Source organism: Balaenoptera physalus (genome assembly GCF_965194825.1).
Source record: "Balaenoptera physalus genome assembly, chromosome: 9".
Classification (NCBI taxonomy): domain Eukaryota; kingdom Metazoa; phylum Chordata; class Mammalia; order Artiodactyla; family Balaenopteridae; genus Balaenoptera; species Balaenoptera physalus.
This window is the reverse complement of record NC_138888.1, coordinates 57,142,021-57,158,725: the sequence shown is the minus strand read 5'-3', so window position 1 is coordinate 57,158,725 and position 16,705 is coordinate 57,142,021. Positions and strand designations below refer to the sequence as shown.

Below are 16,705 nucleotides of genomic sequence, written 5' to 3'. Positions count from 1 at the left end.
CACTTCTTCCACAGACAATGCTCTTAATTTTTTAAAATCACTTAATAACATTTAAAAATCCTTCCTTAGGTCTTGTTACTGTTTCTTACACAGCTCAGGGTAAGGATACTGATCATTTTCTACACCTGTGATAGATTGTTGTTATTCCTCAATGTGTTATCATCCTTGAATTTTTACCACCAGGTACTGATCAACATGTTCTGTTTTTGTCCAATGGAATTTTCACATCCCTTCTCCTGGACACTGTGTTGTACCTATGTTGCTGCCTGTCTAGAGTATGCACACAGTTGATTGTAAGTACTACTAATAAATTATTTTCCAAAGTGTCTGCACAGTATCCACTTGTACTATCAGTATATTGGTTCACCCTGCTCTACAATTGCAGCAACACATTTAAAATTTTTCAAATCTGTTAACTGTGAATTATTTTCTCATTGTACTTTTATTACACAGCATTTCCTGATGTTGAGCATCATTCCTTATATTTATTGTTCATTTGTGTTTTCTTTTGTGTAAAATTTCTTTTTATATAGTTTCTTAAGTTTTCTATTAGAATGCTTCTTTTTATCTTACTGATTTGCAAATTTTGTATATTTTCTCTACACTAATAGTTTTCTGTTACATCTGTTGAAATATTGTCTCCTGGTTGAGGACTTGTCTTTTCACTTTCTTTATAGTATCTTAAGACAACAGAATTTTGTAATTTTGTGATTTAATTTATCACTTTCCCCATGATAGTTTGCTTATCTTATTTATAAAATGAAACAAAATAAAACAAAAAGCTTTCCTTTCCTCAGAGTCATGAGTATATTTCCTATATTGTTTTGAAGAATTTTAAACATTTGCATTTCACATTTCAGCTCGAAATCTATCTGGAATTTTAAGTACTTGTTAGATAAGTTAAAAATTTTTTGTTTGTTTGTTTTATTAGGAAAACACCTTTATTAGGAAAGATTTATAGCACTGCTTTTAATACCTTTCTTCACTACTGATCATAAATACTGCCTCGTTTTATATGTGTAATCCACATATGTGACTCTATCTCCGACGTCTACTTATTCCTCTTGATCCATGTGACCATCCAATATGCCAATAGGAAGCTACCACTGGCTCCCAACATCCAAACTTCTAGCAACAGAGACCAGTGCTTAGTCCTCAATATGACACTATTTGTTGAAGAAGCCAACTAGAAACAAACCAGCTATTGCTTAAATACCATCTGTCTATCCAATATTTCTGTCTCATGCTTTTTTCCATAGGTAACAGACCTGCATCACAATTTGAAATCTCCTCCTAACCATTTCTTCTCCCAAGCTCTTTATATTTCACAAGTGTTTTCTCAAATAAATCTCTTGCCCATCTAATCTAGTCTTTCTGTCAGATGTCATGAACTGAAACATATGTTCCTTCTGAGAGCATCAGCTTAAATTTCTTCCAAATATCTGAAATCACTACCATTGGATAATTATTTTAGACCAAATTCTCAGCTCGTGTTTTTTTGAACCATAAATTTTGGTTCACATAAATTTTGGTTAATGAAAATATAATTTCATTTTTTAATTATTTCCCTCTCATCTAAGAGACAATAGCCAAAGAGCTAAGTTTCCATACCATCTCCCTTTGGAACAATATATTGTCTTTTTTTTTTTTTTTTTTTTTAAGATTTGCAATTTTTACATTTATTTATTTATTTTATTTATTTTATTTGAGTATAGTTGATTTACAATGTTGTGTTAGGTTTAGGTGTGCAGCAAAGTGAATCAGTTTTACATATACATATATCCACTGTTTTTTAGATTTTTACCCTTCCTCAGAGGATGTGCATATAGGCAGTCCCAGTTCTATGCAGAAGTCTCCACTCTGACTTCCTCACCTTGTGCAGCCACTGGTTTCTATCCTCTCAATTAACCCATTAAAAAGTTCTGCATCAAATTTTGCTTCTCGTCAATACAGAATATCATGACTATATTTATCCTCTCACAAGAAAAAAAATGGACAAAATATATAAAACATCAAGTTTAAGACAGTGAACATCAAGCAGTGAACAATAATGAGCCCTGGTTTATTGCTGGACATTAGGAATCAAAACCAATGATCTCTACCATTGTCCCAGCATACTGCGTTGAGAGAGTTTCAAGGTACTAGGGGAGGGAGGGAGAAACCAAACAGAGCCCGGAAGACTCTTTGAGCTAAGGAGATGGAGTTGAGAATTTGGGGACAGCCAAGGTATCTTCAGCTTACAGGAGAAAATACTGGACAAGACAAAGATGCACAGAGATATAACTCCAGAGATATATAGAGAGTTCCCCTTGAGCATTCCGTTGAGTATTGATCAGTATATATGTATGAGAACATCTGATACTGAGCAAAACTCTTCAAAAGTTTAGATGTAGCAGTCACTGTTGCATGTGAAGGGCCAGGAATAGTGCCTGCTCCCTTCAGACAGACTGGAAAAAGTCACAATTCATGGAAGACTGTGGAGAGTAAGGAGGATCTTGACTCTGTAGTGGGAAATAAATACCCTTAGACTGAGCAGCCATTTAGAAATCTTAAAAAGACTTGAAAAGATCAAATGGCTTCCAAATAACTTAACTGCATCACAGGGAAAATCTCAAGAATATAGAAATACAGAAATATCCAACACCTGAAAGAGTAAAATCGTAATGACTGGAGCTAAACAAACATTAACAGGGCATGCAAAAATTAGGAAAATTTGACACATAATGAGGAGAAAAATCAATCATTCAAAACTATTACCTCTAATATCTTTCCGTTTTGATTGACTTTTCTCCTCGTTATGTGTCATATTTTCCTGTAACCAGTATATATATATATACATACATATATAATTTTAAAATTCTGAAAATCAATAATAAGAAATCAATCTAATAAAAATGGGTCAAAGTTCTGACTTGACACTTCACCAAAAATACTACTACAGACACTTCATCAAAGGAGATATAAAGATGGCAAATATGCAAATGGAAAGACGCTCAACACCATTATTAGAAAAGTCCAAATGAAAACCACAAAGAAATAGCACTATAAAACTATTAATCTGACTAAAAATTAAAAGACTAACCGTAAAAGTGTTGACAAAGTTGTGGAGAAAATGGAACTTGCATCACTTCTCCTGGGAATGTAAACGTTGCAACCACTTTAGAAAACAGTTCTGCAGTTTCCTAAAAAGTTAAATATACCCCTACAACATGATCTAACCATTCTGTTTGTTAGGTATTTACTTAAAAGAAATGAAAGCATATTTCTATACATAATCTTGTACATGAATGTACATTGCAGCTTTATTGCAAGAGCCCCAAACTGGAAACAACCCAAGTGTATATTGGCTGGTAAAGGGATGAACAAAATGTAGGATATTCCTACAATAGGATAATATTTAGCATAAAAAAAAGAATGTACTATGCATACTTCAACATGGATGAATCTCAAAATAATTACTCTGAATGAAAGATATCAGACCAAAAAGGGTACATATTATATGTTTTAAGATGGATAAAATTCCAGAAAGTGCAAACTAATCTATAGTGACAGAAAGCAAATCAGTTGTCCCCTGGGAAGGGAGGTAAAGGAGGGAATATAAAAAGTTCACAGGGAAATATTTGAGGAGATAGACAAATTCATTATCTTGAATGTGGTAAGTTTTCTGTGAATTTATATTGTATATTTGTCAAAAGTCATAAAATCATATACTTTAAATAGGTGCAGTTTATTGAATGTCAGTTATACATCAGTAAGGTTGTTTAAAATCCAGTTTAAAAAAAAAAAACTGGATCTGGCTTCTGAGAAAATTAATTTCTTGCTTTACAGTCTTTGAATTAAAAATATGTTTAACAATATTTAGCCATTACTTTAGTTGCTTTTTAGTGATAAGAATTTTCAGGATTTGTAGTCTCATAAACAGCCAGAAATGGAATCCACTTCCGAGATTCTTTTCTACACAATCTCAGCCATGAGCTGTTGAAGAAATACTGCTTTCTAAAACCAGAATATAAGAATACAATCGTACCTGTGAAATCTCCCTAGTTTTGTTCCATAACAAAAATGTGCTGATGTAATTTTGAAATCCTTGTTTACTCTTTTTCTTTTTTTTAAAATCACAACTTATTAATTAACCTTTCCATTCTTTTGGAAGCTACATCTATACTCAATGTTCCCCCTTTAACTGTTTCCTATTCATTAGAATTATACTAACCAAGACAGAGATATGGAGAAAAATCTTTGTAATTCCATCCAATGTTACCCTTAGTTGAAACTGAATCATCAGAATATTTGTTCAGCCTAATTCCGATCTGTCTAATACACTCTTGCCATATTCTTTATAGAAATTTACTTATCCTTATCTTGCTATACTAATTTATTAATTCTTTAAAAAGAACGGATATTCAATACTACTTTAACAGCTTCTAGGGTGCCTTCCAGTTCCTCCATTTAATAACAAATTCTAGAATTTTGGAAATTTTAGAAGCTAAGACTAAGCCATTTTTCAAAATTCATGGATGCTTTCTTCCTCTACTAAACCCATATGTGTTTTCTTCAAAGATTATCGATCATGTTTCTATTATCATCTTAGCTCTTTGCCTAGAACAAAATTAACCAAGCTCATCATATGTACCCTATGAGGTTAACTCAGGGTTCCAAGTCTGAATTTTATGATTTTCGAGTAATACTTAATGGCAGTTACTTCTCATTTTTAAAAACACCGTTCTATCTTAATACCAAACTTTTAATCCCCACTGTATATTGAATATGGTATGAGATTTTCAATTTAAAATTAATGATTGTATCTCCCAAGTTTGGTTAGATAAGTATTTTATTTTAAATTTACTTTATAGAAAGTGTCAGACTTACATACATGACGATTTCTTTTTATGCTAATGGATATTTTGATGTGAAAATCTGCTATATAAATTTTTTACTTGCTATATACTGACAAGAATTTTCATTTTAAATGATTTAGAGGGGGTGACAGTTTATTTTATGTGTCTACTTGATTGGTCCATGGGGGGCCCAGATAGTTGGCCAAAATATTCTGGGCATTTCTGCAAGGGTGTTTTTGGATGGGATTAACATTCTAATTGGTAGAATAAAGCAGATTACACACTAGCTTTTCCTGCCTGACAGCCTTCAAACTGGAACAACAGTTCTCCCTAGGTCTTTAGCCTGTCAGCCCACTCTGCAGATTGGATGTGGCAAGCCTCCATAATTGTGTGAGCCAATTCCTTATTTTATATATATGTATATATACACATATATATAATAAGGCTATACATGTTATAAATGTATAAAGTGTACAATATATAAATAAATATAATATATAATTTATTATATAAATATATATTATAATATAAAATATGTATAGCCTTATTATATATTATATATATTTATATATATATATAACTCCTTTATATATATATATGGTCTCCTATTGGTTCTGTTTCTTTGGAGAACCCTGACTAATACATAGGGATATTACCAAAATACAGACACAGGTGCAGAAAATACTGCAAGCTCTTCATAACTTGGGATCATACATTTTATCATGTATCTAATTCAAATTTCCTGAGTAGAATCTTTCTGTTTGGAACGGATTTTGTCCAGGCTTTCCTCTCTATTATATCTTTTCTCTCTAGTTTGAGGATGTTGACCTTAATTATTTTGAAACTTTTATTCATACTTAGACTCACATTCCATGAGTGTAAGTCATGGAATTTGAGTTATAGCATTTTCACTTTTCCTGTCTAAGGAAATTTATTGAATAAAACAAACCATTTAGAAAATAACATACAGCATATTTTGTAGTTTTGTAAAAACTATTTTAATGTTCAGCCCCAAGCAGAGATGGTATCTGTGTTTAATAACTGCTACTTCAAAGATATGCAGAAACACATTTGCATACGCTACGACTGGAAGAATTTATGTGTTTAGTTCATGTATATTAAAATTAATTGTAAAATGCCACTAAGGGAATTTGTCTTTTGATGTTCTCTGTAGGGGAAATTTTACGTTTTGAGATTAAACATTAAAAAATGAAAAAACTGAAAGAATCTATGTTTTCATCCTGTGATTCGTGGGAAGGGCATAGATACATCTCACCACATTATTAATTGAGTGTTTTCAAGGATCTGTGTTTAGAATATGCCAGAGGAACACATTCTCAGTACTTTATGAAGAGCTCAATTTCTCTTCTTAATAAATAATGCTATGCTGGCTGCCTTTTGCTTTAAAAGAAATTATACCAGGTATGTGAATATTATGGAGATATTTACTGGTCATTCATCATTTAAAGGTTAGACAAGGCTTTTAATTAGTAAATACATAATAAGAAACTTAAGGGAGTTGCCTAGCAAATTTCGTCTCAGATACAAGGACTTTTTTTCCATATTAATAAGAGTGAAAATCAGAGGCACAGTTGACCTCCTGCCCTAGAATCATCTCATCCTTTTTCGTAATTAAGTTTCCAAGTAATTTCATGGCCCTTAAGTAACACAATCCTCTGGGTTCTTAGTTCATGTCTAATTTTCTCCATTCAGTATTTCTGAAGAATTCTTCAGTCTCAGTGGACATGCCTTGCTAATACCCCCACAAAGTACTACCACATCACTGGCCTCTTGAAGTGCTGCCGACTCACGCATAGTGCTAAAGTAGCCTCATTTGAAGTGTGCTGAGGGGACAAAGAGAGCCACTTTATTGCCCAGTGGTTGCCATAATAAAAAGGAACACAGATAACAGAATATTTGGAATGGTGTTTATGAGAAGTAAAATCATCTAGTTGAGAATTAGAAAGCACAGTCAGCTTTTGGGCTAAATTTAAGTGCACACCTGCTTTATCCTTAACAGCCAGATACAGAGCTTAGTGGTTCCTATGAGTTCACCAGGAAGGCATAAACATTCTCAGGGAAAGGAGAAAATGAGAAGGTTTGTAGAAAACAAGAAGAAGGTAGGGAGGGAAAAATAAAGGAATAAGAGATAGGTGTACAAATGAAAATGGTAGTGTGACAGCCTTGCAGTGGATATTCTGGTAGAAAAGTCTGGCCCTTGTGTTACCAATCAAATTAAATAACTTACTCATGCCAATAAGAATAAAAATAACCTCAGTTTTGCAGAGCTCTTAATTGAGTCCTCTGATAAGATAATAGGTTATATTAAATTTTATCAGAAAGAGGGCAGTAAAAAATTGATGAGGATTGCCTCTGACAGCTTGTAAACTGTATCAAAGGCCTTCTATACTTATCTTGCTGGTAGGTATTAGGGATAGGAAATTAGTTTCCTAATCCAATAATGTATCCTTCTACTTTAGGATTTCCATATACATCAAAGATATATCCTAACATGAAATATATGAAATAAAGTATGCCTGGGGAACACCAATTTATGTGTCACATCTTCAGACCAGACCCTCCCCTCCTCTCCCACTGAAGGCCTTCTCTGGTCAATTTTTCTGGGAAGTGGGATGGATTCCTGGGAATATAAGATCTCCTCAATCTCCTTTTTTGAAAACTAAAGTTCATTTACTCATGGAAGAGGAATCAGGCCCTAGAATGGGAGTACTTACTATGAAGGAGAACAGGAAATGGAAGAGAGCTCACTGTGTATGAATTCAGAAAGATAAATGGTAGTTAAAACATTGGACTAAGCTAGCTTGATGAGTAAACCCTTTATTTACTGAGGAAACAGAAGACAATTAATTCATGAATATGCATTAGCTTTAACTGCACTCTTAAGATATGACTTCATGACTGTTGGACTAATAAGATGTTCAATTTTTACTTACTTGAGGAGAGCCTAGTAAAGATGTGGGCAAATGGGCCTAGATCCATTCCAAGACTTTGTTTTCATGTGGAGAGGAGACTCGATTCCTTCTCCTTGTGATCAGAGGAAAAAATGTGAGAAAAAATCATAAATGTCTCCAGTATCTTGTACCTTATGGTGAACCCTGTGAGGGGTCACACGGAGGAAAGAAGTGTCTTGTTTATACAAGTTAAGTCATCAGAGGGGTGAATATTAGCCAGGGATCATCATCGAGTTCTGACTTACAACTTTGTCCATTTCATAAGTCATTTATTAAATATTTCATACAATGGTGCCTACAGTAGTGTTAAGTGCTGAAATGAAAGAGAGCTCCTTATTCCTGTGAAGGTTACACTTCATTGGGGAAGATGAAGTATCCTAATATAATCCTCTTGGTATCTCATCAAAGTTTGGTAGGTACCAATATAAGACAATCTACAAGTAGGCAACCATTGATAAAGAAGAAGTCAGTACATATTGCAAAACCTTTTATTATTCTTCTATGGTATTCTCTTTGAGTCCAAATGGGATAAATCTCAGACAGGCTCTTGGAGGAATCCTTATCTCCATGATCTTTCCTTTCATCTCTTTTCTTTCTTGCTCCCCATCTCCACCATCATATTTAATTAGCTTTCACAGTGAAGCATCTAGAAGGCAAAGTTCTTCTTGCTAACATTGAATGTTTTCCATAGCAAAACTTCAATGTCTTATTAAAGTAGTGAATCTTGTTTTATTTACTTTATCTTACTGGAGTCAAAAGAGATGAAGAGAAGGAAGAAGAGAGAAAATTCCATTTTCTCACATAAATAACTAAATAAAGACTTTGAAAAAGGAAGTAAATATGATAGTAAAGTACATAGATATCTGATGCCTAAAGGATATAAATGAGAGAAAGATGGATGTGGGGCAAAATTAATTGAAGAGATCTGATGTGAATGTTTTTATTATAAGTTTTATTTTAGAAAAGGTAATATTTGTGTCGCTAGAAAGGAAAAAATTGAGGCAAAGGGAAAGAAGGATAAAAATGAAGGCCAGGAATGACAGTTGGAGAGAAGCAAGTTATATAGAAAAGATTAGAAATTCTGGATGACTGGATTGAAGGGCCAAATGGAGAAAAAATACGAAATTGACCTTTATTAGACAAAGTGATATGACTTTATAAAATGTTTTATATGCAATTTGTAATCAATGAAGGTAATGGAGTTTTAGCTGGGTACACAACTACCTAGCTGAAGACTGCCAGTTTTTATTTCCTTTGTAACAATATGGGGTCTTACATTTTTCCCAGTGAAAATTGAGTGGAATTAATACGGGTAGTTTTCAGGTAACCTGCTATGACAGGATTTTTTGTTATGTCACCTTGCCTAAGCTACAGTTCTGAAATATTTAATCTAACACTAATCTATATGTTGCTGTGAAATGACTTCTCAGATATAAATAAACTCCCTAATCAGTTGACTTTGAGTAAATGAGATTATCCTGGATAATTTGCATTTGCATGGGCCTGACAATCAGTTGGAAGGCCCTAAAGAAGAGCTAAGACTCCCAGATTTTCTGTGTGTGTGTGTGTGTGTGTGTATGTGTGTGTGTGTGTGTGTGAGAGAGAGAGAGAGAGAGAGAGAAAGAGAGAGAGAGGGAGAGAGAGAGAGTCAAGATAGTTTTTCAGATCTCTGAGGCATTCCTATAAGTAAGTATTGTAACCAATTGGGATTGGGTTAAAGAAGGACCCAGGCACTAGAGTCTAGCCCCCTGTATTATTCTGTATTGTATGAAGCATATAACCTACTGGGATGCCTGTTGCCTATGGATTATCTGTGATTGGACCACCAAGACTGTCTGTTGAAACCTCAAGTAGAAACAGTGACATGTTAAGAAGTGGAATGCCAATGTGTAGTTGTGGTACAGCAAAAATTCCCTTAGATAGACCCTTGAGCGTTAATGCAGCACTTTCAGCCTAAGGTGATATAAAAGACAGCGAGTCCTCAGTTTGGGGCTGCTCTGCCTAGAGGGTTTCTTACCCCTTATTGCGTGTATTTAGAACTTTGAGCTCACATCCACAAGGAACTGGAAGGAATTGATAGTCATTTTCTCTTACATATCCTTTTATAACCTCTTGTATATTCTGTGCTGGTTTAGAAACAAACAAGTGAGCAACAATACAAAACAACAAAAGCAATCAGCAAAACCTAAGTTATTATTTTTATCAATGGCAGCCTGTGGAGCTTGTCCTGGCTCATTCTGCTGAACTGTAAGCCTCCAGCAGAAGAGGAAGGGTGGGTTTTGTTTTAGTCATTGTCATATCACAGGTCTTGGTTCAGTGTCTGTCACATTGTATGTTATATTAAGTATTTATTAAATAATTTGTGGTTTAATATGGCCATACTCCTCTCCTTTCCAATAGCTAACTGCCAATTTCCATAAGAAACCCTATTGGCATATCAAATTTAATATTTCCAAAATTTGACTTATTATCAAACCTCTGAGCCTTCTTTATGATTTGTTATCCCATTAAATGGCAACTCAGGACCCAATAGCTCAAACTAAAAACACAGGAGTCTTCTTTCCCTGCTCAGCCGCCTCCTTCATTTAGTCTCTAAATCTATCAACTGAGTTTCCCTATCTATCTATCGATCTATCTATCTATCTATCTATCTATCTATCTACCATCTATCTCTCATCTATTATCTGTCATCCATCTGCCAAAATTTCATCTAGTTCACTATAGAATTCATACTGGGTATATTAATAGTCTCTTGGCAGGAAAGTTAATAAGCATCAGAATTGCTATCTTCCTAGGGAGTGTATAGTGTTTTGCACTATAAATCATTAGCACTTCATTCTACTTCTCTTGCTTTGAGAGAGAGAGAGAGAGAGAGAGAGAGAAGAAAATGGCATCCCAAACCCTTGCATAATGGGCTATCCCTTATAAGTAACCTTAGTTAAGTTTGCATCTAACTAGCAACACTTGTTACTGCTTCTTCCAAATTCCCATTAAAATTTTATAAAAACATGAACAAAGTTTTAAAACTAAGGATGCAGCTCCAAAACTAGATCTGAGATTCAACCTATTAATAATATTTAGGAAATATTTCTACTGATGCCAAGTACGATGCATCTGATTTCAAAATCAACAAACAACCAAAAAAAATTCCATCAGATAAACATACAACAGTGGCAAAAGTGACATTCCTGTCTCCTGAAAGTCTAGAAGAAGTGGATCCACTTCTTCCTCATGTATGGTCTTTGGTTCAAAAAAATAGGAGGAATGAATATTAAAAAATGGATACTATTCCTATAGTGTGTATACTGTATTTTGAGTGACCCATAGTGCTTTGTCCTCACACCACCATTGTTACCTTCATGGGTACCTCTAAATAACCACCTGAAAATGCTAAATAACAAAATGATCTGAACAAGACATAGAACAGTAGATGGAGGGTTGAGTGTGATGGCCAAGTCACTTCTCCGAAGGTATGGGATCCACAGTTATTATGCTATAGGTTAGGGTAGAGGTCATTGTACACTTGAGACTATCCTTTTTCTTGTCCTTTCTCTGATTAGCATTTCAGAGAGCCAAGGTAGAGGGCTAAAAATAGTAGTCAACACTTTTGTAATATTTCCTATGTGACAAGTGTTATTCTAAGCACTTTAATGCATCTTAACTCAGTTAACTCTCAGAACAACCAATAAAGTAGGGATTATTATTATTATTTTTTTAATTTTTAAATAAGGAGATCGAGTCATGAAAAGTTCAAGTAACTTGTTCAAGTTCAAAGAGCTAGTAAATGAGCTCAAGCTCTGGTTTCAAAATCCACACTGTTAACATCTACATTATACTAATAGGATAATCTTGATCCAAGAATGCTCACTAGACACTAGAGATCAAGCTGGAAATTATGCATTTAAACGTGCTTATTAAGCTGTGTCTATGAAGGAGATCAGATCAAGACTCAACTGAATGAGAACTCAGACCAAGTGAAGTACACATACCTCTTTTGTTAATAAGCAAAGCAACCAGCAAACTATACCGAGCACCCAATAATGGAAATATAATCTTGAAGATTTACAGTAAGGATCATATAGCCCTCTGAAAGTTATTTACTAAATGCTCAGAGAATTATTCAGAAATCTATTAGCATCCTCAATAACACATAGAAAATCTACCTTGAGAGAAAAACAAATACCATGAAGAGGATATACACTGAGATGAAAAAATACCACTTAAATATAATGTGTGGCATGGATGACTGAAAAGAAACGAAATATATCACAATGGAAGATAAATATCAAGGCACTATAAAGATGAGTAAACAATATAGAAAATTGAATGAGTAGTTTAGAGGTGTAATTTATTTCCTACAGATTGCTTAAGAGTGAATGAAAATCATCAGTGACAAGCTGGTACATATGGAGAAAACAAATATCTGAAACAGAAAATTTGGGATGAAAGCCATAATCAGAAACATGATTGAAGAAAACTGCAGTGAAACAGCCTCAGAGTATGGAAACCAAAAGGACTCACTGTAGTTCACACAAAAACTTTTAAAGATACCTTTCCAAGATATGTCTCAATGCAGAAAATTTGCTAAATGAATAAAAGCATAAAAACAACTACGAAACTACCACCCAGTGAAAACTGATACTAATATTATATATATATTAGAAATGTATACATTTTATTATTCTCCATTTATTGTCATATAGCCTAGCTTCTTCACTTGAATTATTTAAAATATTTTCCTATTTACTAAATATACACTTACCAAAATAATTTCTAAGGTATCAGGGCATTAATTAGTCAATGAATCCTCAAATTTTCTTTAGTATTAGCAAGGGTATAATAGACATTCTTGTAGCTACATTCTAGCATATAGCCTTTAGTGTATCCTAAGAATAAGTTGAAATTGATGATTTATATAGTGTGCACATTCTTAGGAATTTTGACCTTAATTCTGAACATATTTAAAATGGATCAACTGATTAACAAAAAGATTGTCTTAGCATCCAGTTTTCATGTGAAATATAAATATATATACATAACGGACATCAAAATATAGTTTATGTTGTTATTTTGTTGCTTAGGACAAGTAGTTTCAGAATACAGGTTAAGGCTAAGTGTTTATATTCATCTTAATATTATAAATTCTGTAATAATAGGTATAATCAATTCCTATGTACTTCACTATAGTACTGGACTTGATAGAATGTTTTTGTACTCCTGTTGTCAGACCATAAACACTCCATATATATTTCTCATAAATCACTTAATCAAATGCAATCATGTATTACTGTGCATTATGCATTCAGGAAATTTTCTCATACATTTGTATAAATCCTGAAAGCATTAATATATCTGTTATATAGTTGCTGTCTAGGAGGTGCTATTGGTGTAAATACTACTTGTATATTTTAAAGGGACCTGGAAGTACATATTCATCTATATGTCAGGTTTCCACAATAGAATATTTAGCAAGTAGGGCAAAAGACGATTTCGATATTTTGAAATATATATTTTTTCTTATAACCTTATATTAGGTTGTAAAAAAATATCAGAGCGCATATCCTCTGTCACCCCAGAAAGCAGAAGTATGATCAAGCATATAAAAAAATGTAAGGAGAAATATGTTGGCTCATGGTAAAAAATATCACTTTCATTGTCTCTGCTACAATTGAACCTATGTGCCTGCCTCTCCATCTCTGGCTTCATCCAACATTTTCTCAAACTCCTCCAAAATTAATATCCCTGAACTTCACTCTGATTATGTCATTTTTGTGCTCAAAAATTTTAATAGCTCCTCAATAACCACCACACACCGTGGGCAGGTGATCCAGCTTCTCTGTAATCTGACAGCAGCCGATGTTTCCTACCTATTCCCTCTCACTCATCTTTCTTGAAATTGAAACACTTTTACTGTTTGTGATCTAAGATTTCTTTCTGTCAGCTTTTGTCCATTTTATTCTCTCACTGTGAATTTTTACCCCACCTCTAATTCTACTAATCATCCTTTCCCTTTAAGATTGGCAGAATATCATAGTGCGGAAGTGTTGGTTTGAAACAGACTTTGGTTAAGGTTCCAGATCCACCACTGACAAGCTGTGTGGCTTTGAGATAGCATCTCACATTCCAAGCTTTGATCTTCTCATGAGTAATATTTAGAGGATGACAGTCTCTACTTCCCTGAGCATTTTACCACATCACTTTTCCAGGGACAGTATCTGGCACAGAGATATGGCTCAGGAAATGTTAGCTCTTGTTACTTTACCTAAAGCCTTAATGGAACACATCAGTTTTAATTTGTATTATGCTTTTGTGCATACAAGCCTTGCTTTTGTCCTCTTGTAGACTATGAACAACTGATGTCACCAATTGCGATTTATTATTTTCTTAATTGTCTTAATGCTTAGCATATCACCTGGCTCATAGTAAACCAAAATTAAATACCAGTTAAATAAAATAATCACTGAAGCTATTAGAGTTGACTGATAAAGGAAAGTTTGCCTCACAGAGTTTTCAGCTACTGAAAGTGTTCAAGGAGAGGTTAGCTGATCCACGCAGTGGAGTAATGCAGAAGGTTAAAAATGTACAAGGAAGATAGTACAAGATGAACTCTCAGACAGAGTCTAATTTTAAGACTCTTAGAAAAATAAAGAGGATGACACTATAGTTTAAAAAATAGACCAGAAAATAATTATTGAATGGCTTTAGATCATCACAGTTTATTATGGGTGCACTGTGGTAATCTGGGTGAGGTGAGTGGGTTAGAGGGAAGTAGGAGTCATGGATTTTGCGTTATTTTATCTAGGAATTATATTAAGAAAACATCATTTTCAAACATGACATTTGCTTAATAATGCCTGCTAAAAAGCTGCTGTCCGGTGGTAATCGGAAACAACTGAGAATCCTGAAATTTAGTTTTGTAATGAACTAACTGTGTGCCTTTGCCAATATCCCTTAAACTCTCAGGATCTGTTTTCTCATCTGTGAAACTTCTGCTTGAACCAGATAATCTTAGACTCTAAAGTGTAAAGAAGCAGTGAGAAAACTCCCAGCTCTCTAATATACAGAATGTTAAGTAGACCAAAAATTGTATTCCTTAAGAATAGTAGACATTTAGAAGCACATAAATATTCAGCAAAAGATGTGGCCAAATTCCTGACAAGCAAACTCTGGTGTGTTTTCTCATCAACCTAAATTAAACTGCAATTGTACCCCAAACAGCCTTATATGTCTGTGGGCTCCTGCCAATATGCAGTTGGATCTCTCTTCTGCAGCTGTCTGTGATGCTCCAAAGAGACAAGTGAATACTGTTGTCAAATAAAAAGTGGAGAAAATGGCATCATTAAAGCAGAATGAATAAATTACATTGGCCCTATAAGAGCATCTTTAACAAATGAACCTAGACAACAGTTAAAGTATACACTTTTGATTTTGCAGGAATACAGCATCAAAGATTTAAAAAAGTGGACATTTTAATTTAATAACACATAATTTTATTTTAGTTCTATACATTAACTTTGCCATCGTTAGGCAGTTTTTATTAAATAAAACACTTTGAAAATTGAGTTTAATAAAAAGAGTCCTGAATGTGAAGTTGGAATATCTGGAATTTTAGTTCTCCTATTAAGGGTCTGTGTTATACAACTTTATTGGATCTTGATATCTTCATGTGTATGTAAATTAAGACTAGATTACATCCAAGGTCTTTCTAAAACTCTATGATTCTTTGATTCTGTAAGTGTTCCATTTAGTATTGTATATATATGCCAAAAATATTTTTTGTGTTGCATTCATTATAAAAATGTGTCTATTATTATTTTCATATATTGTAAATTAGTTGAGGTTAAGTTAAGATTATTAATAAAAACAGCTTGGTGCACACAGAGAAGTTAAATGGTTCTGGGAAATGGAATTAGAAACTGAAGCAGGTGAAAGATTTGAATGTTCACTGCAGGTGTCAGACAGGAGCAACGCAAATATTATTTACTTCAGTGCTGGAGTCATGGGAAAAAATTAAGCACTTTTATGTTTGTCACAAGTGTATTTGAACTGTGAACTCACCTCAGATATTTAAGTTAAGATACGGCAACAGCAGCCATTGTTAATAGCAAGAATATGGGAACTGGTAGCAACAAATTAGCAGGTAGGTAGGCACCAGTACAAAGAAGCACATAATTGGCACTGAACATTTAAATGAACAGGCACATGAAGTGAGCCTTTCAAAAAAGCTGTTAGGTTGTCACAACTTAGACGACTTCTGAAGGTTATGTTCAGAGAAATGACAAAGGGTCAGGGTGGCAGGTGGTCAGAGTGGGCAGCAGAAGTAGTTTGTTTTTTACTTGGAATGATGCATAAACAGGCAGCAAAGTTGCAACCTGAGCCTGTGGTGCAGGTGCTAATTATTCTTTCAGTGGCACGAATGGAGTCCAAGAAAGGAGCCTGACTTATAGCCTATTTTCAACAGTACTGACCAAACATAAGTAACTCCAGATGCCCAATGCAATGGGGACAACTGGAGGGGCTCAATAATGAATAGCTGCGATAAATTTTTAGATGAAAATTGTTGCACCTCTGTCCTATTACTCTTTTTGCTAAGTAAGGATTATTCTGAGTTATAGAATGTGGATTTGTGCTGACATTGACTTTAAAACTTGTACAGAATTTCAGTATCGCTTGGCCAAATTTATTTGTCCTCTTCTCATCCACACCCCACCCAAATATCTCACAGTCAGCCTAGATCACATAGTGATCAACACCTCTTATCATAAAAAGAATATTCTAAGAATGAAATCTTTACAATTTGCACCATTCTTCTAAGCAAATAAACATTAAAAACAAAACCAAAATGTGTTTTAGAATTCTCTTCCCTACTTGGCTCACTTGTTGAATCCGTACTTA

The 16,705-nt window shown here is 34.0% G+C and overlaps 1 long non-coding RNA gene across 1 annotated transcript in view; it reads right to left on the bottom strand.

Annotated features, from left to right (window-relative positions):
- Positions 1-4,097: 4,097 nt before the first annotated feature.
- Positions 4,098-16,705, bottom strand: part of LOC309667240 — a 143,618-nt gene continuing 131,010 nt past the window's right edge. Inside the window, exon 2 of the long non-coding RNA XR_014267652.1 lies at positions 4,098-16,705. This exon is cut by the window's right edge and continues 22,873 nt beyond it. This is a non-coding gene — a long non-coding RNA (uncharacterized lncRNA).